Source organism: Antechinus flavipes, chromosome X (genome assembly GCF_016432865.1).
Source record: "Antechinus flavipes isolate AdamAnt ecotype Samford, QLD, Australia chromosome X, AdamAnt_v2, whole genome shotgun sequence".
Taxonomy (NCBI): domain Eukaryota; kingdom Metazoa; phylum Chordata; class Mammalia; order Dasyuromorphia; family Dasyuridae; genus Antechinus; species Antechinus flavipes.
This window is the reverse complement of record NC_067404.1, coordinates 53,305,638-53,329,263: the sequence shown is the minus strand read 5'-3', so window position 1 is coordinate 53,329,263 and position 23,626 is coordinate 53,305,638. Positions and strand designations below refer to the sequence as shown.

General features: G+C 44.8%; 1 protein-coding gene and 1 long non-coding RNA gene across 3 annotated transcripts in view; one reads left to right on the top strand and one right to left on the bottom strand.

Annotated features, from left to right (window-relative positions):
- Positions 1-23,626, top strand: part of LOC127542729 (uncharacterized) — a 147,806-nt gene that overhangs the window by 24,525 nt on the left and 99,655 nt on the right. The window contains exons 2-3 of one of the 2 annotated variants that reach the window (XR_007948805.1): positions 1,781-15,361; positions 17,808-17,908. This is a non-coding gene — a long non-coding RNA (uncharacterized LOC127542729). The remainder of the gene's footprint in view (positions 1-1,780; positions 15,362-17,807; positions 17,909-23,626) is intronic. The other variant, XR_007948804.1, reaches the window with a different exon arrangement.
- Positions 21,971-23,626, bottom strand: part of LOC127542726 (uncharacterized) — a 58,451-nt gene continuing 56,795 nt past the window's right edge. The window contains exon 2 of the mRNA XM_051968497.1: positions 21,971-22,234. The gene's annotated coding sequence lies outside the window, so the exon portion shown is untranslated. The remainder of the gene's footprint in view (positions 22,235-23,626) is intronic.

Below are 23,626 nucleotides of genomic sequence, written 5' to 3'. Positions count from 1 at the left end.
AGTACTTGGAGATACAGCCCTAGAGTCAGGAAGAAGCAGAGCTGAGTCCTGGGATAGAGAGGAGAAGGCCTGTTTCATAGCATAGGATTTGGAATAAGGGAGGGTTGGTTTCTCATTTTTATAGCATCTCTGGTTGTTTTCCCATGCACATGTTAACTTATTTAAACCTGAATTTGTGCTTTAAAAAAGGAGGTTGAACTCAGTGGCCCTGAAGATGTCAGATAGCTGCAAATTTGTAGAAGAGAGAGAAAGAGAGAGAGAGATGAAAGAGAAGCAATAAGTTTACAATGAAGAGGAAGACAGACAAATAAAGCTTGAAAAGAGGCAGCAAATATGTGGGTAAAGGAAGAGAGAAATGTGGAGTATGGTTAGACATAGAATTTTGATGCCACAAATGATGAGAAAGTAAGGAAAGGGTCACAGAGGAAGTGGAGAGAGAGGGCTGGGTGGTACAGTGGATATAGTGATGGGCCTAGTGTCAGGCAGAAATAAATTCAATTTCTGTCAATATCAATAATCCCCAGACATTTACTGGTTCTTTGGTTCTGGGCAAGTTGTGTGACCTCTGTCTCCCTCAATTGAATGTCTTAGTTTACTGAGTTCTATGAGGTGGCGTTAATAGTCCATCCTTCCCATTGTTATTGTGGGAACAAAACACATTAATATTTGTATATTGTACAGCCCAACCTTTACTGCCATTTAGGTACTTAATCCCTGTTTTGCTTCCTTCCTTCCTAGAAGGAACTCTTCATCAGTGGTGCCTAAGAATACTGTAAGTTCTAAATCTCCAATAACATTGGAGCAATGGGAAAAGGAGAATATACAGAGTGAGAATCAGGTAATAGATTTGTGAGAGCTGAGAGACAGAGGGAAAACATTACAGAGGCGGAGGATGGGGAGAGCGGGAAAGGGAAGGGAGAATAGGGGATGTAGGGAGATCTTTTTAGAATGTTTCCCAGATAGACACACCCAGAGACAGCGATAGACAGTAATTTAGAGTCTCCTCAGCCTCAGGTTCCTCACCTGTAGAAAGTGGTTTATTTTTTGATCCTGAGATCCTTTGCTCTACAATTCGAATGCTAAGAGTGATGAAAGAAGCTGGAAATGACTAGTATATGTTTTGTGGTAGAGACACACAAAGAAATCTTGTTTTAAAAGTAGTGATAGGGAGAGATCAAGAGAATGTCCACTAGAGAGGGGGAGATCAAAGGACAGAGTCTTTATAAATGTGTTGAGAATGAGAAGAAAACTGTTGAAGGAGAGCAGAAAGGGAAAGAAGGAGACAGGGGAGAGGAAGAGGCAGAAAGAGAAGGGACAGTTCTGGACAGGGGTACAGAGAGGTTCGGAAGAGACAACTGAGAATACATGGTGACAAAACTCGACAACCTGAAGGGTCCCTCACAGCTGACTCATGTGGAGAAAAGAATACGTGAAGCTGAATATAAATAACAGGGTTCAATTTCTTCCCCCTAAAATCAGTGGCTGTTTGGCCCTGGACAAGTCTTTAACTGTTACCACTTCCTCGGCTACAACAAGTCCTCTTGGACTAGAAAGAGCCTCCAGCTCTGAGATTCTGGGCTTGGACAGGAGAGAAGGAAAGATTACCAGCCATGGGGGCAGAGGATGGAGATTCAGGGAAATGGCTTCTTGCAGCAAGAGACAAGCAGCTAACTCAGTACCATGGACAGAGCACAGGGAGAGTCAAAGGAAGGGGCCGAGTGAGCCTGTGGGCAGAGAGAGCGGAGGCTACTCCAGTACAGAGAGTCACAGACAGACACAGGTGGAGACAGGGAGACTCTGAGAGAGAGAAGACTTCTTGGGAGTGGGGAGCTCGAGAGGGAAGAGACTAATGGGCGGGAATGTGAGGGGCAGAAGTCCAGACAACAGGGAGGGATTAGAAGGAAGAGCCATCAAAGAGGAAGGGATACCTGGGGAAGGGCTGTGGGGAGGCCACTGGCTACTAAAGATGCAGAGAACCCTGCACCGGACTGCCATAAAATCCAGTCTGAGCCGTTTTCAAGCGGAATCAGCCTCAGCAAGTGCCTGAAGGTCTCTCAGTCTCTGTTTTCCCCTCTATCGGATGTTGCAGGGTTGCATTTGGGGGCCTCTAAGGTCCCTTGGAAATCCAAGGAATGATGGAAAGGGCCAATAGAGCCCTCAGTAATTGAATTGGAAGGACAAAGAGAGAGATTTGACAGATCACTGATGAGGGGACAGATCCAAAGGGAATAAAAAGAGAGGGAGAGAATGTGCTGGAGAGGGAGACTGGGAAGGTATAATCTTAAATTTAGGTGAGTTAGAGTGAAAGTGCTGGTATGGAATTGTTGACAGGTTTTGAATCACAAGGGAGTAGAGTAGAGGTAGAGATCCCAAAAGAAGAAGGGACTGGGGAAGGGGAAAGAAGGAAATCATTTGTTAAGTAGTTACCTTGTGTCAGACGTTGTGCTAAGTGCTTTATAAAGATGGCCACATTTGATCTCTTCATCAGCCCTCTGAAGTAGGTATTACCAATATATTCACTTTGCTCTTTAGAAAACTGAGACACAGAGAGGTTCTCATTTGCTCAGGGTCACACAGCTTCTAAATGTCTATTGCTAGTTTTGAAACCAGGTCTTCCTGAGCTCCGACCCAGCATTCTGTCTGCTGCACAAGCAGTGTCCCTGGAGCCTGGTTGGCCTGAGTCCAGATACTACCTCCAAAGCTCTTCTATAACTGTGTGTGACATTTCTACTCTCTCAGATCTGGCTCCTTCCTCTCTAAAATAATAACACTGGACTCCAGAACTTCTGAGAATTCATCCAAGATCATATTGGAGCTTCTGGGATTGAAGGAGAAAGAAGAAACTTACCCCTTGGTATTGGTATGAAGGGAGAGAAGGTGAAATACAGCCAGGAGCCTTGTGGGGAGGCCTGAGAAACAGTCAACTAGTGAGTCAAAAGAAAAAGTCAAAAGCAGAGCAAGACCAAAGGGTAGAAAGAGAGAGAGAAGTGAGAGAGACAGGGGGAAGATGGGAAGAGACAGAAAATATAGAGAAAGAAGGGTAGTCTTCTATAATTGGAAAGGGGAGGGAACATGCAGAAAGGCCCTTGAAGAGAGAGATGAAGACAAAAGCATAAGACCAGATGAGAGAGATGAGATGGGGAACACATAGAAAAAAAAGCAGCTGAGTCATACTGGAAAAGCCAACTAGATGTCACAACAGACAGATCTTTTCCTTGAATTTAGATCTGCATGAGTTTAGCTCTGGACTCAGACACTTTCTCTGTGAGTCTGGGCAAGCACTTCCTCTCTGAGCCTCAGTTTCTACCCCTGCCATGAGAAGTTGTATTTTATCAACAGTAATTCCCTTCCAACTATAAATCTAAGGCCTTGAGTGTGATGGAAGGAGACAGAGTGGAAAAGACCATTGGTCAGGGGAAAGAAAAGGAGATTTGGGGGGGAAAGGGAAGGCAAGAGTAAAGGAGGAGTAAGGTCCTTGGGGAGACAAAAAGAGAAGCCTGGCATGAAGTATGAATACAGACTGTGAGCCAAGGACTTAGCCAGGGTGGGAGAAGGAAGAAAAAGCATAACTGGAGAAGGAAGAGAGAAAGAAAGGAAGGGAAGAGACCATTTTGGATGAGAGGAGGAAACAGAGGACAGTAAGATCCCTTGGTGGTATAGAAAGACAAAAGTGAGAGCTCCCTAAACATGGAGAGAAAAGAAACAAAGTAAAGTCAGGAATAAAGAAAGAGGAGAGGAAGGAAATAAGGGAGGGAATGCTGGGCAATAGGCTTTGATGCAGAAGCCTGGAGCAGGGCCTAGGAAAGGAGAGGAAGAAAGAAATGGAAAATATCACTTGGGAAAAGGATGACAAGTGACCTTGAGGGAATTAGCTGGTGACAAAAACAAGGGACAAGAGAGTAGAAAGAAAAGAAAAGCGGGATGCAGAGACAGAGTGAGACAGAGAGACAAAAACATACACACAGACTAAGAGATATTAAAGGGAAAGGACTAATAGAAAGTGAAGAGAGAACAAGAGGAAAAAAATCACTGAGAAAGAAAAGGGAAACAGAAGAAACTGAGGTCGGGAGTAAGAGAAGAGAGCAGGAAGATACCACAGAAGAAGGGAGAAGGCCTGAGACTATGAGGAGGGACTGATATGGATAGAGGGAGAGGAACAAAGAGTTATAAACATTGGATACTAAAGAAGAGAAAAGAAACAAGAGACACTTGGAGAAGGGAATGAGAGAAAAGGAAGAGAGCACAGGGGATGGGGGGAAAGGACAATAGCACACAACCAGAGTGAAAAAAAAGAAAAGAATTAATTGAACGGGGGAATGAAGGACAGTGAAAGGCAAGGGACCACTGATTACAGAGAAGAGAGAGAAAGAAGGCAGGGCCTGGGAAAAGGCTACAGAAGAGGATATAGGAAGTGGCAGGGGGCTGAGAAGGAAGATACCATGGCAGGAGGCTGCCATGGGGAGAAATAAAGGGACAAAAGCACTGGTTAGCAAAAAGGAGAGAAAGAAAGAAGGAAGGTTCTATTGTAAACAGGACTGGGGAGAGACAAGAGGAATAGATAAGGGAGGACAGTTATGAGGGGAGAAAAAATTACAATTAGGGAGCAGAGAAAAAGATGGGAAGAAAGGAATGCACTATTTGAGTGAAAAAAGGAAAGGAAAACGGGGATCAAGAAAAGGAGAAAACATGCATAGAGGATGCTTGTAGATCTGGGGAAATACAGAGAAGACAGCAGAGTGTGTTTGTGGGTGAGAGAGTAAAGGAAGAAAACACTGCTAAGGGGAGAGTGCTAGGGACAGGAGGGAAGAGCAGCAGGGATAAAGGAGCAGGGCCTGAGGATGGACAGGAGGCAGCAAGGGCTCAGTGTGAGTCAGACCTGACACTCCCTGTCTGGTGATAGAAGAGTCCAAGTAGAGGGAGGAGAGGGAGAAAAGAAAGATGAGACCAAGGAAGAGAGAGCTGGGGCCGGAGGGAGGGGCCGTGCTGGACAGAGCCATGGGCTGGGGGTCAGGACAGGCTGAAGTGGAGGCTGCCTCACAAACGTAGAACTCTGTGACCCTGAGAAAGGCACTTAGCACCTGCTTTAAACCTCAGCTTCTTCTCTTAAATGATGATCTTGAACTCAAAGTTTTTTTACTTACATTCACTCTTTAAAATCCTATTGTTGAATGAGAAAGAAGAGAAAATACTCGGAGAGAAAGTTGTAGTTACAAAGGAAATTGCATTAGAGACAGACAGAGACAGAGAAAAGCAGAAAGTAAGAGTCGAGGGGTAGGGACCACAGAGACTTGGGAGCGTAATGTTGGAGGGTGAGGCAGCTGGTTCTCCCAGTGGGTGCTTGGGGTCAGGAGGACCCGAGTTCAAGTGTTAGGAACAATCCTACTTATTCGATGTCCAGGAGCAGCTCCGTTTAATAGATTAAGCTTCAGTTTTTTCAATGTGAGACTCAGTTCACTGTCATGGTCCCTTCCAGCTGGAAACTTTTGATGTATCAGTGATAGAAAGGGGGAAAAAGGTTCTGTGGCCTTGCTCTGGTGCCTCGAAAGCAGAGTGCAAAAGCTGCCAAAGTGTCCTGGGGAAAGGAGACAGGAAGAAGGAGCAGGACAAGCTCCATTGAGTACAAAGGAGAGGGGGAGAAGGAAAGAGGTGGGAAAACAGAAGATGGGGGGGATAAGGAGGGAAGAGCACTTGGAGGGGGCCAGTTTGGGAGGGACAGTCAGAGAGAGATAAAGAGCAAAGGAAAAGATTTTTTGGTAATTGGAGATGGAGAGTGGGAAGTTACCACTTTGGAGGGTGGGAGAGGAAGGAGAGGAGGGAGGTAAAGGACCCAGTGGGGGCGAGGAGGGAGCACATTGTCAGAACACATAGAAGGTTTTAAGTGGGTCCAATCACCCTGATTTAGCACCATGCTCCTGAAAATTAAGAGTTGGTCAAGACACTTAACTTTTCAACTTTCATTGAATTTCCTCTTCTAAAAAAGATGGAAATGTAGTTGGCCCCTCTGGGCTTTTCCAGGTGCATGATCCTCTCAATGATGAAGAGAGAGAGCAACAGGGAGCGGGGAGTCTCTGGGAAGGGAATGGGCAGGAAAGAGAGTTAGTGGGAAGAGACCAAGCAAAAGTTCCACTCGGCCTGGATGGTGGGAGACAGAGAAAGGTAAGGGTCCAACAACCAGAGTAAGGTAAGTAGAGGGAAAGTGCTCCAGCTCTGCTTGTAGCCTTACTGGCTGTTTGGGCCTCCGCATGTCACATAAACTCTGCAGCTCAGGTTCCTTTTCCCTCAATAGATGTGTTTGGACTGCATGGACACTCAGACCCATTCCAACTCTAATATTTTATGCTTTTCCAATAGAGAAGGGGAAAACTACTTGGTGTAAGTGTAGAGGCAGAGAGATTGAGATTAAAGGGAAAGACTTTTGAGGAAGGAAGACAAACGTTGGGAACTGAATAGCCTGTAGAGAGGAAAGAGTCAGAGGGAGGGTCCAAGCAAGTATGTGGGGACACAGAGAGGAGGCTAGTCCAGCAGGCAGAGAGGAAGACAGAGACAAGGGGGGGATTCCACCCAGGAGAAGCCGAGATTGTCAGAGAGAGAAGATTCCTGAAAGAGTCAAGAAATAATAATTCCACATAGGAGAATCAGAGTTTTTCCGAGAGAGAAGATTCCTTGGCAAGGGAAGAGCCAGAGAGGGAAGAGAACAGTGTCAAGGAAGCAGATCTTTATGACCATGGGGGACTAAGTAAACCAGGAAGGATCAAAAAGAAAGGGACAATAGGGATTGCCTGGTAGGCAAGTGGCAATTTATGATGGAGAGAGCAAAGCACTTGAGATGAGATCAAATCTCAGAACTTTTCATGCATAAACTAACTTCAGGAGGACACTGAAGGTCCCTCAGGCTCAGCTTCCTCCTCTGCAAGATATTTGAGGGATGCTCTGATGATTTTTAACATCCCTTTCATGTTTACAATCCTAGGAATTGTGGAAAGGAGGAAGAAATCCCCTTGGGGGATTGACATGGAAGGAGAAATTGAGCATTAAAATACCTTTGAGTAGAGGAAAGACATAGGGAATGGCCAGAGAGGGAGAAAAAGGGTTGGAAAGGAGAAAAGGAAGGGGCCATTTTCAATGGAGGTAAGACAGAGATGAAAATGCTACTGTGAAATTGTTGACTGTGATTTTGAAAGATAAGGGAGGGAAGTTGAGGGAGAGATCAAAAAGGAAGAAAATATGCTTTGCAAACACTGCGTCGTTTGATACCTAGGACGGGCCCATGCAGCTGCTTACATGGTCCCTATTTAATAATTAAGGCAAAAAGTACTTTGAGGTTGTGACTAACTTAGGATCACTCAGTAAGAAATATCTAAAGTTTAATTTGAACTCAGGTCTTGCTAACTCCAGGCCCAGCACTCTTTCCAATGCCCCGGCCATGTCCCTGGAGCCTTGCTGATTTGAGTGCAGATCCTACTCTCCACTCTGCCTCTATAACTCTATGCAGATCTCTGTCACTCTCCCCATCTCAGCTTCCTTCTCTCTCAAATGATGAGATTATATGTAGAAGTCTATGAGGACATGTCCAAAACTCAATCTGTGATTGAAAAAAATGTAACTTAGCATTAGTATAGAGGGAAGGAGCCTGAAATAGAGGCAAGAAGATTGTAGGGAAGTCAGAGTAATGGAGGGAGTAGAGGAAAGAGGAGAGACAGAAAGGGAAAAGGAAGGGATGGCAGTGGATTTCAGGAAGAGAGAGACCAAAGGGTAGAAGGAGACAGAGAAATGAGAGAAAAGGAGGGAAGAGGAACAGGGAAAGAGAGAGAGATAGAGACAAATACTGAAGTAGAGACAGAGAAAGAAAAATAATATACAAAGAATCTGTAATTTGAAAGGGGAGGGAAAATGAAGGAAGGCAGTTGTGGAGAGAGTTGATAGATATATCTGAAATAATTAGAAAGGGAGATTGTGAAGGGAAAGTGACAGCAAGTGATACAAAGAGATCTCATTACAAGTTTAGGAAGATGCAAACAGAGAGTCACTGATAGTAACTGAGAGTTCATATATGTTCTGTCTCTTCTAATTGTACATGTATGATTTCATGAGAGATGGAAGAAGATCGTGGAGAAAAGTCCACTGTTGGGGAAAGAGGAAGAGACCACTGGGAGGGAGGAGAAATGAGCAAGAGTGGATTTACTGGATCTCTGGGGAGAGAGAAAGAGAAAAGGCCACCAAGATATATGGCAGAAGAGTGTCACCAACACAGTTGGGGTAGTGAGGGAAGAGAAAACGCTGTTTGGGTGAAAAAGGAAGGAAAGAGAAAAGAGAAGGAGCCATTTGGGATGTGAGAGGAGGGAAGAAGTGATTAAGATCAGATGTGGCAGAGGAGACAAAGGGAATAATGTACTAAAGATGTGAGGGAGAGAAACCCCACAGTAGGGAGGAATATCTTTAGGCAGAAAGGAAAGAGACTATTGGCCAAAGAGAATGTATCATATATTGGAACTGAAGAAAATGTGTAGGGCCTAGGAGCAAGAAGAAAGGTCCAGTGGAAAAGACATCTTGGGAAAGGGACCTCTGGGCAGGTGGAGATTAAGGACAAAAAGAAACAGAGAAACAGAAAGAGAAGTATTATATTAGGAAAGGACGAGAAGGGAGACAGGAGAGAAGAGAAGCAGGTGGAAGAGATCCCTGGGAAAGGAAGGAGGGGAGACAAAAGGAGGAAATATGGGCAACAAAGGCAGGGAGAAAGAAGATACTACTAAGGTAAGGGGAAGAAGGAGTGAGAAAATGAGAAGGGCCCAGTTGGCAAAGAAAAGGGATAAAATGAAAAGAAGCGCTACGTATTAAGAAGAGAAAAAGAGGGAAGAAATCATTTGACAAGTTATGGGGGTGGCAGGAAAAGAAAGGGAACTTAGAGGATGTGCTAGTAAGTAAAAAAGCAAAGAAAAAAAAAAGATTGAGGGAAATTGATAAGGAGAAACAGTGTTGGGGAGGGAGGAGACAATGTAAAGCAAGAGATCATTGATTAAAGGAGAAAGAATGGAGGGAGAGACCATAGTATAAGAAGTGGGGAAAGAAAAAGGGAAAGAACCATTGATGAGGAAGAAGAGGGAGAGAGCCACTGGGAAAGGACCACTGGAAAAAGTGGAGAGGGGAGATACAAAGGGAAGGAACCATAAAGCACAGAGATGGAGGGAGAAGGAAGGTACCATTAGGAAGGGGAGACTAAACTGAGAAACTCAGGTGACAGGAAGAAGTAGAGAGAAAGGGCCAATGGGAAAAGAGGAGAGAGGAAATAGATAGGGAAGATACCACTGATGATGGGGATGGAGGGAGAAGGAAGGTACCATTGGGGAGGGGAGACTAAACTGAGAAATCCAGGTGACAGGAAGAAGTTGAGAGAAAGGGCCAATGGGAAAAGAGGAGAGAGGAAATAGACAGAGAAGATACCACTGATGATGGGGATGGAGGGAGATGGAAGGTACCATTAGGGAGGGAAACTAATCCCGAGAAATAATGAAAGGAAGCACAGGAGGTGGGGGCACATTGATGAAGGGAAGAGAATCGTGGGATTTGAGATGGAGAAAAGGAAAGAAACAGTGAAGAGAACATTGTGAATACCTGGGAGAAATACAGAAAAGAAAGCAGAGAGTGTCTGTGGGAGGACAGCCAATGGCTGCAGAGCAAAAGAAGAAAGTACTTGCTAAGGGGGGAGTGCTGGGGACAAGTCTGGGTCCTGTGCAGACTGTGCAGTGAGACAGGAGGGATAAAGCAGCAGAGCCTGAGGATGCTCTGAGGCAACAAGGGCTCACAGTGGATTGGACGGTCAGGGAAAGGGAGGGGGATTTTAAATCTATACCTGACAGTCACAGGCTGGTGATGGAAGGGTCCAAGTGGAGGGAGGAATGAGAGAGAAATAATCAGACCAATTAGGAGAGAGCTGGAGCTGGAGGGAGGGACAGAGCCATGGGCTGGGGGTCAGGACAGGCTGCCTCACAAACTCAGAGATGTGTGACCCTGCAGAAGGTACTTGGCACCTGCTTTAAACCATAGTCTCTTCTCCCTTAAAAAGATGCTCTGGATCTTAAAGGCTTTTAATGCTGTGCTTTTATGAGAAATGAGGAAAGTCCGAGGATTGGGGGTAAGGAGAGAAAAGCAGTTAGTAAGCAGACTCCATTAAAGAGACAGACAAAAGCACAGAAAGAGCGACAAAGGTAGAGACATCAAAAAGGACCACAGAGAACTGGGAGAGTGATGGTGGGGAGGGGTGAGGCAGCTGGTTCTCCTAATGGGTAAACACGGGGCTTGGAGGCAGGAGCACCTGAATTCCAGGGTTGACTTATAAGCTTCCTTGCTCCCTCCCTCTCCCTCTCTCCTTCAACAGATCCATGAACACAAGATACTGGAATAAGATCAGGAGGAGGAAGAAGGGGAGAGACACAGTGACAGACACTGACAATAAGAGGACACTTAGCCAGTTACAAACACATTGGATAGGGCTTAGAGTCAGCTGGAGGAGATCACAAGTGATGCTGAGGGACATTATGGAAAAAGAATTGTTATTATAGGGAGAGGTAGTAGATGACACAGTAGGATGAACCATCATTGTCCTCCTTTTTTTCTGAGGCAACAGAGGTAAAGTGACTTGTCCAGAGTCACATAGCTGAGAAGTGTTAAATGTTTGAAGCTGGATTTGACCTCAGCTCCTTCTGAATTCAGGCTCTGTGTGCTATGTACTGAGCCATCTAGCTGCCCCTCGCCCTTTATTCTCATTCATTTCCAGCTGAGTTCACAACTTAGCTAGACAACTTCTAGGTGAGCCAGTCACCTAACCTCCTTCAGGCCTCTGAGCCAGGTGTGCTGGGATGTGGCCTCCAAGGGTTCATTCCCCTTGAGGTTTGTGATTGGAGGAGGAAGAGTGATGGATCCCCACAGGCAGGATGGATCAGGACAGAACAGCCAGTGGGAAGAGGCCACTGAGTGAGGAGACAGACAAGGAGAAAGTGCACCAGGTGTGGGTAGAGAAACACAGCAGACTCACGTGGGGAAGAGAATAAGTGAAGCTGAATATAAATAACAGAATTTCTATTAGTGGCTGTTTGGCCCTGGACAAATTTTTAACTGTCACCACTTCCTCGGCTACAATGAGTCCTCTGGGACTAGAATGGCCGCTCAGTCAGCTTCCAGCTCTCTCAGATTCTGGACTTGGACAGGAGAGAAGGAAAAATTACCTGCCATGGGGGCAGAGACAGAGGATAGAGATTCAGGGAAAGGGCTTCTTGCAGCAAGAGACAAGCAGCTAACTCAGTACCATGGACAGAGCACAGGGAGAGTCAAAGGAAGGGGCCGAGTGAGCCTGTGGGCAGAGAGAGCGGAGGCTACTCCAGTACAGAGAGTCAGAGACAGACACAGGTGGAGACAGGGAGACTCTGAGAGAGAGAAGACTTCTTGGTAATGGGGAGCTAGACAGGGAAGAGACCAATGGGCGGGAATGTGAGGGGCAGAAGTCCAGACAACAGGGAGGGATTAGAAAGGTCATTAGAGAGGAAGGGACACCTGGGGAAGGGCTGTGGGGAGGCCACTGGCTACTAAAGATGCAGAGAACACTGTACTGAACTGCAGTTAATCCAGCCTGAGACATCTTCAAGCTGAATCAGCCTCAGCAAGTCCCTGAAGGTCTCTCAGTCTCTGTTTTCCCCTCTATGAGATGTTGCAGGGTTGCATTTGGGGGCCTCTAAGGTCCCTTGGAAGTGCAAGGAAAGATGGAAAGGGCCAATAGAGGCCTTAGTAATTGAACTGGAAGGAAAAAGAGAGAGATTTAGCAAATCATTGAAGAGGGGAGAAGTACAAAAGGAATAGAGAGAGAGGGAGAAAAAGTGCTGGAGAGGGAGGGGGAGAAGGAATGATTTGACAGTGTAGATGAGATAGAGAGAAAGTGCTACTACAGAATTGTTGAAAGAGGTTTTGATTCACAAGGGAGTAGAGTAGAGGCAGAGATCCCAAAAGAAGAAGGGACTGGGGAAGGGGAAAGAAGGAAATCATTTGTTAAAGTAGTTACCTTGTGTCAGACATTGTGCTAAGTGCTTTATAAAAATGGCCACATTTGCTCTCCTCATCAGCCCTCTGAAGTTGATATGACCAATATATTCACTTTGTTGTTTAGAAAACTGAGTCACAGAGAGGTTCTCATCTGCTCAGGGTCACACAGCTTGTAAATGTCTATGGCTGGATCTGGAGCCAGGTCTTCCTGAGTTCCGACCCAGCATTCTGTCTGCTGCACAAGCAGTGTCCCTGGAGCCTGGTTGGCCTGAGTCCAGATATTACCTCCAAAGCTATTCTATAACTCTGTGTGTGACATTTCTACTCTCTCAGATCTGGCTCCTTCCTCTCTAAAATAATAACACTGGACTCCAGAACCTCTGAGAATTCTGCTGGACTAGTCTCCTCTCTGTGTCCCCATATCCTTGCTTGACCCCTTCCACTGCCTCTTCTGGGAGTGGAGGAGAAAGAAGAAACATACAAATTGGTATTTGGATGGAGGCAGACAGTGAAATACAGCCTAGTGCCTGAGAAACAGAATCAACTAGTGAGTAAAGAGTCAATAGAGAAAGTGAAAAGCAGAGCCAGACCAAAGGACAGAAAAACAGAGAAGTGAGAGAGACAGGGGGAAGATGAGAAGAGACAGAAAATATAAATAGTCTTCTGTAATTGGCAAGGGGAGGGAAATGAAGAAAGGCCATTGGGGAGAGAGATGAAGACAAAAGCCTAAGACCAGATGAAAGAGATGAAATGGGGAGACACATAGAAAAAAAGTAACTGGGGATGAGCCATACTGGGAAAGCCAGCTAGATGTCACAACAGACAGATCTTTGTGCTTGAATTTAGGTCAGCATGAGTTTAGCTCTGGACTCAGACACTTTCTCTGTGGGTCTGGGTAGTCACTTAATGTCTGATCCTCAGTTTCCACCACTGCCATGACAAGTTGTATTTCATCAACAGTAATTCCCTTTCTACCATAAAGCTATGATCTTATGAGTGATGGAAGGAGATAGGAAAAGACTATTGGTTAGGGAAAAGAAAAGGAGATTTTTTTGGAAAAAGCAAGAATAAAGGAGGAGTAAAGGAGGAGGAAGGTCCTTAGGCAGAGATGAAGAGAAAATAATAATATGAAATATAGATAAAGGCTGTGACCAGAGAAGTTAGGGTGGAGTATGGAAGAAAAAGAATAACTGGGGAAGGAAGAGAGAAAGTGAGGAAGGGACCATTTTAGGTGAGAGGAGGAAACAGTGGAAAGAAATAATTAGCATGGCATGGGGGTACAGAAAGACAAATGTGAGAGTTCCATAAACATGGGGAGAAAGGAACAAAGTAAATCCGGGACTAGAGAAGGAGAAGAGGGAGGAAATAAATGGGGGGATGCTGGGCAATAGTCTTGGAAACAGAAACCAAGAAGCAGTTCTGCAGGGCCTAGGAGAAAGGAGATGAAGAAACAAATGAAAATATCACTTGAGAAAAGGCTGGGAAGGGTCCTTGAGTGATCTGCTAGAGATAAAGAGAAGGAACAAGAGGTAGAAAGAAAATAAAAAGGGAAGGAGAGACGATAGATATAGGCAGAGAGACAGAAAAACACAGAGAAAGACAGAGAGATAGTAAGGGAATGTACCACTAGGAAGAGAAGAGAGAACAAAATGGATCATTGAGAAAGAAAAGGGGAACAAAAGGAATTGAGTACAGGAATAAGAGAAGGGAGCAGGCAGATACCACAGTAGAATGGATGTGAGACTATGAGGAGGGACTGCTATGGATAAAGGGAGGGGAACAAAAATATTAATGTTGGGTATTAAAAGAGGGGAAAAGAAACAAGAGACACTTGGGAAAGGGAATGAGACAAAAGGAAGAGATCACAGGGGATGGGGGGAAAGGACAATTGCACTCAAAAATGAAAAGAATTAACTGTGATGGGGAGTAAAGAGACAGTTTAAGTTTCCTGGTTACAGGAAAGAGAGAGAAAGAAGGCAGGACCTGGGAAAGGGATACAGAAGAGGTCATAAGAAGTGGCAGGGACTGGATAAGGAGGATACTATTAGGGAGGATGGCATGGGGAGAAATAGAGAAAAAACCACGTGGTAAGAAAAAGACAAGAGAAAGAAAGAAGGAAAAGACAATTGAAAATAGAACTGGAGAGAGAAAGGGGGAACAGATCATGGAGGACAGTTATGGGGGAAGAAAGGAATTACCATTAGGGAGGAGAGAAAAAGTTGAGAAAAAAGGAACCGACCATGGGAGTGACAAAAGGAAAGGAAAACTGGGATGGAGGACAGGGAGAAAACAGGGGAAGAGGACATTATGAATATCTGGGGTAATTCAGAGAAGAAAGGAGAATATATTTGTGGGTGGAAGAGTAAAGGAAAATAACATTTGCTAATGGAGGAATGCTAGGAACAGGCCCGGGCCCTGTGCTGACTGTCCACTCTAACAGGAGAGAAGAGCAGGAGGGATAAAGCAGCAGGGCCTGAGGATGGTCAGGAGGCGGCAAGGGCTCAGAGTAGATCGGGCTATCAGGGAAAGGAATGGGAATTTCAAATCTATGCCTGACACACACAGGCTGGTGATGCAAGGGCCCAAGAGGGGGGAAGAAAGGGAGAAAACAAGCATGAGGCCATTGTGGAGGGGGGTGGGGGCAAAGGAACATGGTGGCAAAGGGGCAGGGAGGGGTCATTCTGACCAGGGATCAGGGCAGGTTAATGTAGAGCCTGCCTCACAAACTTAGAGATGTATGACCCTGAGCAAGGCATTTATCATCTACTTTAAACCCCAGCTTATTCTCTTAAATGATGATCTTGAAGCCAAAGATTTTTTTACTTAACTTTACCCTTGAAAATCCTATTGTTGAATGAGAAAGAAGAGGAAAACCTCAGAGAGAAAGATACAGTTACAAAGGAAATTGGCTCAGAGAAAAAGAGACAGAGACAGAGACAAGCAGAAAGTAAGACTCGAGGGATAGGGATCACAGAGACTTGGGAGAGTGATGTTGGAGGGTGAGGCAGCTGGTTCTCCCAGTGGGTGCTTGGGGTCAGGAGCACCCGAGTTCAAGTGTTAGGAACAAACAGCCTTGTTCCACGTCCAGGAGCAGGTCAGGTTAATGGACTAAGCTTCAGGTTTGTCAATGTGAGACTCAGTTCACTGTTAAGTTCCCTTCCAGCTGGAAACCTCTAATCTGTGTAGCAGAAAGGGGGAAAAAGGTTCTATGGCCTTGCTCCAGTGCCTCCAAAGCAGAGTGTAAAAGCTGCCAAAGTGTCCTGGGGAATGGAGACAGGAAGAAGGAAAAGACCAAGCTCCACTGAGTACAAAGGAGAGGGGACAAAGGAAAGAGGTGAGACAACAGGAGATAGGATTGGGAAGATGGAGGGAAGAGCACTTGGAGGGGCCAATTTGGGAGGGACAGTCAGAGAGAGATAAAGAGCAAAGGAAAAGATTTTTTGGTAATTGGAGATGGAGAGTGGGAAGTTACCACTTTGGAGGGTGGGAGAGGAAGGAGAGGAGGGAGGTAAAGGACCCAGTGGGGGCGAGGAGGGAGCTCATTGCCAGAACACATAGAAGGTTTTACTTAGGTTGAATCACTTTTACTAAGGACCTTGCTCCTGAAAATTAAGAACTGTTCAAGTCAGTTAAGTTTTCTCATTTTAAATTTCCTCCTCTAAAAAAGATGGAAATGTAGTTGGCTACTCTAGGCTCTTCCAATTGGAGGATCTGCTCAGTGATGAAGAGAGGGAGCAAGTGGGGAGGGTGGGGAGGCCCATGGAAGGGAATGGGCAGGAAAGAGAGTTAGTGGGAAGAGACCAAGCAAAAGTTCCACTCGGCCTGGATGGTGGGAGACAGAGAAAGGTAAATGTCCAACAACCAGAGTAAGGTAAGTAGAGGGAAAATGCTCCAGCTCTGCTTGTAGCCTTACTGGCTGTTTGGGCCTCCGCATGTCACATAAACTCTGCAGCTCAGGTTCCTTTTCCCTCAATAGATGTGTTTGGACTGCATGGACACTCAGACCCATTCCAACTCTAATATTTTATGCTTTTCCAATAGAGAAGGGGAAAACTACTTGGTGTAAGTGTAGAGGCAGAGAGATTGAGATTAAAGGGAAAGACTTTTGAGGAAGGAAGACAAACGTTGGGAACTGAATAGCCTGTAGAGAGGAAAGAGTCGGAGGGAGGGGCCAAGCAAGGATGTGGGGACACAGAGAGGAGGCTAGTCCAGCAGGCAGAGAGGGAGACAGAAACAAGGGGGGATTCCACCCAGGAGAAGCAGAGATTGTCAGAGAGAGAAGATTCCTTGGCAATGAAAGAGCCAGAGAGGGAAGAGAACAGTGTCAAGGAAGAAGATCTTTATGACCATGGGAGACTAAGTAAACCAAGCAAGGACCAAAGAGAAAGGGACAGTGAAGATTGCCTGGGGTAGGCAACTGGTAATCTATGATAGAGAGAGCAAAGCACTTAAGATCAGATCATACCTCAGACCTTTTCATGCATGAATTTGTTTCAAGAAGACATTGAAGGTCTGTCAGGCTCAGCTTCCTCCTCTGTAAGATATTTGGGGGATGCTCTGATGACCTTTAAGGTCCGTTCTATGCTTAAAATACTAAAATTATGGAAAAGAGAAAGAAATTCCCTTGGGGGATTGAGATGGGAGGGAAATTGAGTATTAAAGATTTATGAGGAGGGGAAAGACACAGGAAATGGCCATAAGGGGAGAGAAAGTGTTGGAAAGGGAGAAAAAAGAAAGGATCATGTACAAAGGAAATAAGATAGAGATGAAAAGTGCTACTGCAACACTGTTGACTGTGATTTTGAAAAACAAGAGAGGGAAGTAGAGGGAGAGATCTAAAAGGAAGAACACGTGCTTTACAAATATTGTCTCATTTGATACCTAGGACAGCTCCATGCAGCTGCTTACAAGAAACCCATTTTATAGTTAAGGCAAAAAGTATATTGATATTGTGACTAGCCCATGTTCATTCAGCTAAGAAATATCTAAAATTTCATTTGAACTCAGGTCTTACAGACTCCAGGCCCAGCACTCTTTCCAATGCAGAGGCCACGTCCCTGGAGCCTCGTGGATTTGAGTGCAGATCCTACTCTCCACTCTGCCGCTATAACTCCATGCAGATCTGTCACTCTCCCAGTCTCAGCTTCCTTCTCTCTCAAATGATGAGATTATACACAGAAGCCTGTGAGGACATGTCCCAAACTCAATCTGTGATGGAAGGAGAAAGAAACCACATGTAACATAGCATTGGGCTAGAGGGAGAGAGCGTGAAACAGAGATGAGAAGCTCATAGGGAAGTCAGAGAAATGGAGGGAGTAGAGTAGTGTGGAAAGTGGAGAGACAGAAAGGGAAAAGGAAGGGATGGCAATGGATTGCAAGGAGAGAGAGACCAAAGGGTAGAAGGAGACAGAGAAATGAGAGAAAAAGGGGGAAGGGGAAGAAAGAGAGAGAGAAGGGTTGAGACAGAAAGCAAAATAATATACAAAAAAACTTTAACTTAAAGTACAAGGTTAATGAAGGAAGACCATTCTGGAGAGGGGTGAAAGACATTTCAGAGGTACAGTAGAAAGGGAGATTGTGAAAGGAATGTGACAGCAGGTGATGGAGTGAGATCTCCTTAGAAATTTAAGCAGATGGACAGAGATACTCTTAAATAGTAACTAAGAGTTTCTCAGCCTCAGGTTGCTGTCCTGAAGAAAGTGATTGTATTTCATGACCCTGATGTTCTTTACTGCCATTCATGGACTTAATTCTTGTTTTCCTTCTTTCCTTCCTAAAAGGAATTGTTCATCAATGGTGTCTAGGAATACTGTGAGTTCTACATCTCCAATAACACTGGAATCCATGAGAAAAGGAGAATACTACACAGAGTGAGAATCAGGTAAGAAATTTCTGAGAGCTGAAAGATAGAGGGAAAACATTACAGAGGGCAGAGGATGGGGAGAGAGGGAAAAGCAAGGGAGAATAGGGGATGTAGGGAGATCTTTTTAGAATGTTTCCCAGAGAGACACACATAAGAGACAGCGATAGACAGTAATTTAGAGTCTCCTCAGCCTCAGGTTCCTCGCCTGAAGAAAGTGGTTTTTTTTTTTAACCCCGAGGTCCTTTATTTCTCTAAAACTCTAATGCTAAGAGTGATGAAAGAAGGGGAAAATGATTAGTGTATGTTTTGTGGTAGAGATACATAGAGAGAAATGTTGTTAAAATACTAGTGATAGGGAGAGATCAAGAGAAAGTCCACTAGAAAGGGGAGATCAAAAGAGAAAGAGTCTTCATAAATGTGTTGAGAAAGAGAAGAAAACTGTTGAAGGAGAGCAGAAAGGGAAAGAACCCATGGAGATGGGGGAGAGGAAGAGAAACAAAGAGAAGGGACCATTCTGGATTGGGGTAGAGAGACAGTAGGAAGAAACAACTGAGAATAGATGGTGTGGGGACCATCCATTCGATGGATGGAATTTTAGGTCCATTCATTCTTGAGGGGAGAAACAAAATGAAGAGGTGGAAAAGACAAAAATAAAGAGACCATTAGGGTGTGAGGAGAGGGAGAAAACAAGGGAGAGATCAAAGGTCTTCAAGGGAGAATCAAAGAATCAAAAATTAAGAAGTAAGTTAGAACCAAGGAATAGAAAAAAAGGCAAAGATCAAAGATGACGTAGTCATAGGGTTGGAGAGGGCATGGGACAGTGAGGAGAAGGAGAAAGACACACAGAGGGACCCACTGGTTGAGGAAAAGAGGGAGAGAATAAAGATCATAGGCCATAAGAAAAAAGTGATCGTGATGGAAGAGATCATTAAGGTTGACAAAGGGAAGAGAACACTGGCATGAGAGCAACAGGAGAATAACATTTGGAAGAGGGAAAGAAAGAGAGAAATAATAGGATGGAATCACTGTGAAATGGGGTGTGTGTTAGAAAATAGCCTATTGGGTAGAGAGCAAAGAGAAAGGAGAAAAAAGAGAAGGGCAAAAGGGAACTCTGAGGATGGTGGGGAGAAGTGAGAAAGGTATCACTGGGAGGGAAGAGTGGAGAAAAAAAGGGAAAAGACCATTAATGATACTGGGAAAGGAAGAAACCATGGTTTAGAGTAGTTATTGAGGAAACCCAAAAGAAAATGAACATGATACTAGAATAAAATCAGGAGGAAGAATAGAAAAGACACAGTGACAGAAACTGAGAAGAAGACAAGGACACTTGGTAAGTTATAACCACATTGGATAGGGCTTAGAGACAGCTGGAGCAAATCACAAGTGACATTGCAGGGATATAATCGAAAGGGAATTGTGATTAGAGGGAGAGGCAACAGGGCACACAATAGGCTGAACCATCATTCTTTTTTTCCTGAGGCAATTGGAGTTATAAGTGAATTATCCAGGGTCACACAGCTGGAAAGTGTTAAATGTTTGAAGCTGAATTTGACCTCAGCTCCTTCTGACTCCAGGCCCTTTGTGCTATGCACTGAGCCATCTAGCTGCCCCTAGGCCCTTATTCTCAGTCACATCCAGCTGAGTTCACAACTTAGCTGGACAATTTCTAGGTGAGCCAGTCACGTAACCTCCCTCAGGCCTCTGAGCCAGGTGTGCTGGGATGTGGCCTCCACCAGTTCCTTCCCCTTGAGGTTTGTGATTTAAGGAGGAAGAGTGATGGATCCCCACAGGCAGGATGGATCAGGACAGAACAGCCAGTGGGAAGAGGCCACTGACTGAGGAGACAGACAAGGAGAAAGTGCACCAGGTGTGGGTAGAGAAACATGGCGGACTCACGTGGGGAAGAGAATACGTGAAGCTGAATATAAATAAGAGGAGTTCAATGTCTTCCCCCTAAAATCAGTGGCTGTTTGGCCCTGGACAAGTCTTTAACTGTCACCACTTCCTTGGCTACAACAAGTCCTCACGGACTAGAAAGAGCCTCCAGCTCTGAGATTCTGGGCTTGGGCAGGAGAGAAGGAAAGATTACCAGCCATGGGGGCAGAGGATGGAGATTCAGGGAAAGGGCTTCTTGCAGCAAGAGACATGCAGCTAACTCAGTACCATGGACAGAGAACAGGGAGCATCAAAGGAAGGGGCCGAGTGAGCCTGTGGGCAGATAGGAAGATCCCCTCTAAAAAAGATGGAAGTGTAGTTGGCCACTCTGGGCTCTTCCAGTTGGATGATCCTCTCAGTGATAAGGAGAGGGCAGAAGTGGAAGGGCAGGAAAGGGAGATAGTGGGAAGAGAAACAGCAAAAGGCCCACTCGGCCTGGATGGTGGGAGACAGAGAAAGGTAAGGGTCCAACAACCAGAGTAAGGTAAGTAGAGGGAAAGTGCTCCAGCTCTGCTTATACCCTTACTGGCTGTTTGGGCCTCCGCATGTCACATAAACTCTGCAGCTCAGGTTCCTTTTCTCTCAATAGATGTGTTTGGACTGCATGGACACTCAGACCCATTCCAACTCTAATATTTTATGCTTTTCCAATAGAGAAGGCGAAAACTACTTGGTGTAAGTGTAGAGGCAGAGAGATTGAGATCAAAGGGAAAGACTTTTTAGGAAGGAAGACAAACGTTGGGAACTGAATAGCCTGTAGAGAGGAAAGAGTCAGAGGAAGGGGCCAAGCAAGGATGTGGGGACAGAGAGGAGGCTAATCCAGCAGGCAGAGAGGGAGACAGAGACATGGGGGGATTCCACACAGGAAAAGCAGAGATTTTCAGAGAGAGAAGATTCCTTGGCAATGAAAGAGCCAGAGAGGGAAGAGAACAGTGTCAAGGAAGCAGATCTTTATGACCATGGGAGACTAAGTAAACCAAGCAAGGAACAAAGAGAAAGGAACAATGGGGATTGTGTGGGGTAGGCAAGTGGCAATTAAGGATGGAGAGAGCAAAGCAGTTGAGTTCAGATCAAACTTTAGACCTTTTTCATGCATGAATTTGTTTCAGGAAGACAGGGAAGGTTTGTCAGGCTCAGCTTCCTCCTCTGATATATTCCAGGGCTGCTCTGATGACCTTTAAGATCCCTTTCATGGTTAAAATCCTAAGAATGATGGAAAAGAAAAAGAAATTTTCTTGGGGGATTGAGATGTGAGGAGAAATTGAGCATTAAAATACCTTTAAGTAGGGGGAGAGACACAGGGAATGGCCAGAGGGGGAGAGAAAGTGTTGGAAAGGGATAAAAGGAGGGGGCCATTTACAGTGGAGATAAGCAGAGATGAAAAGTGGTACTGCAAAATTGCTGACTGTCAGTTTGAAAGACAAGAGAGGGAAGTAGAGGGAGAGATCTAAAAAGAAGAAAATATGCTTTGCAAACACTGTGTCATTTGAAACCTAGGATAGCTCCATGCAGCTGCTTACAAAATCCCCATTTTATAGTTAAAGCAAAAAGTGCATTGACACTGTGACTAGCCTTGGTTCTTTCAGCTAAGAAATATCTAAAATTTAATTTGAACTCGGGTCTGACAGACTCCAGGCCCAGCACTCTTTCCAATGCACAGGCCACATCCCTGGAGCCTCGCGGATTTGAGTGCAGATCCTACTCTCCACTCTGCCTCTATAACTCTATGCAGACTCTGTCACTCTCCCAGTCTCAGCTTCCTTCTCTCTCTATTGATGAGATTATATGTAGAAGCCTGTGAGGACATGTCCAAAACTCAATCTGTGATTGAAGGAGAAAGAAGCCACATGTAACGTAGCATTGAGTTAGAGGGAGGAAGCGTGAAATAGAGACAAGGAGTTTGTAGGGAAGTCAGAGAAATGGAGGGAGTAGAGTAGTGTGGAAAGAGGAGAGAAAGAAAGGGAAAGGGAAGGGATGGCAATGGATTTCAGGGAGAGACAGACCAAAGGGTAGAAAGGAAAAGAGAAGTAAGAGAAAAAGGGGGAAAGGGAAACAGAAACAGAGAAAGATAGAGACAAATACAGAAGAGGAGACACAAAAAGCTAAATAATATACAAAGAATCTGCAACTTGAAGGGAGGGGAGAATGAAGGAAGTGCATTGTGGGAGGGGTGAAAGACATTCCCGAGGTCATTAGAATGGAAGATTGTGAAGAGAAAGTGAGAGGAGATGATGTAGAGAGATCTTGTTAGAAGTTTAGGCAGATGGATACAGAGAGACACTGATAGACAGGAATTTAGAGTTTCTGGGCCTCAATTTGCTTCCTGAAGAAAGTAATTGTATTTCATGGGTCTCTGGTCCTTTTCATCTCTAAATTCATCATTCTATGAGTAATGAAAGGTCAAAAATACTTTTTTGATATATGTTCTGTCTCTGCCAATTATAAATCTATGATTTCATGAGTGATGCAAGGAGATAGTGGGGGAAAGACCATGGTTCAGTAGAAAGAGAAAGAGACTACTGGGGAGAGAGGAGAAAGGAGAAAGAGGATTTTGACTAGGTTTCTGGGGAGAGAGAAGGAAAAAAGGCCACCATGATACATGGCAGAAGAGTATCACTAGCACAATTGAGGTAGTGAAGACGAAGGTGAAGTGAAGAAGAGAAAATGATCTTTGGGTGAAAAAGAAAGGAAAGCAAAAAGAGAGGGAGCCATTTTGGATGTGAGAAGAAGGAAGAAGTGACTAAGATGGGATGGGGTGGAGGAGATAAAGGGAAGAATATGCTAAATATAGGAGGGAGAAAAATCTCCCACCAGGGATCAGTACCATTAGGCAGAAAGGAAATAGAATATTGGTGATAGAGAATTTTTGAGTCAAACTCAAGAAGTTGTGTAGAGCCTAGGGGAAAGGAGAAGAAGGATCCAGTAGAAAAGACATCTTGGGAAAGGGGAGGGCAGCTGGAGATTAAGGAGAAAGAGAGACAGAGTGAAAGACAAAAAGACATACATGGAAAAACACAGACACACACAAACACACAGAGTCAGAGACAGAGAGAGTACTTTTAGGGAAGGACCAGAAGGGAGAGATCACTGGGAAAGGAAGAAGTGGAGACAAAAGGAGGAAATATGGGGAATAAAACGAGAATGGAGATACTATTAAAGAAAGGAAAAGAAGGAGTGAGAAAATGAGAAGAGCTTAGCTGGCATAGAAAAGCAATAAAACGAAAAAAAAACATTACATAGTAAGAAGAGAAAAAGAGAGAAATAATCATTAGAAAAGTTATGTGGGTGGCAGGAAAATAAAGGGAACTTAGAGGATGTGGTAGTAAGGAAAAAAAACAAAAAAAGAGAAAAGGATGAGAGAAAATGAAAAAGATAAACAATGTTGGGAAAGGGAGGAGACAATGTAAAGGAACAGATCACTGATTAGAGAAAAGACAGAGAAAGAATGAAGGGAGAGACCATAGTATAAGATGGGGGAAAAAAAAGGGAAAGAACCACTGATGAGGAAGAAGAGGGAGAGAGCCACTGGGAAAGGACCACTGGAAAAACTGGAGAGGGGAGATACAAAGGGAAGGAACCATAAAGCACAGAGATGGAGGGAGAAGGAAGGTACCATTAGGGAGGGGAGACTAAACTGAGAAACCCAGGTGACAGGAAGAGGTAGAGATAAAGGGCCAATGGGAAAAGAGGAGAGAGGAAATAGATAGGGAAGATACCATGGATGATGGGGATGGAGGGAGAAGGAAAGTACCATTGGGGAGGGGAGACAAAGCTGAGAAATAAATGGAAGGAAGCACAGGA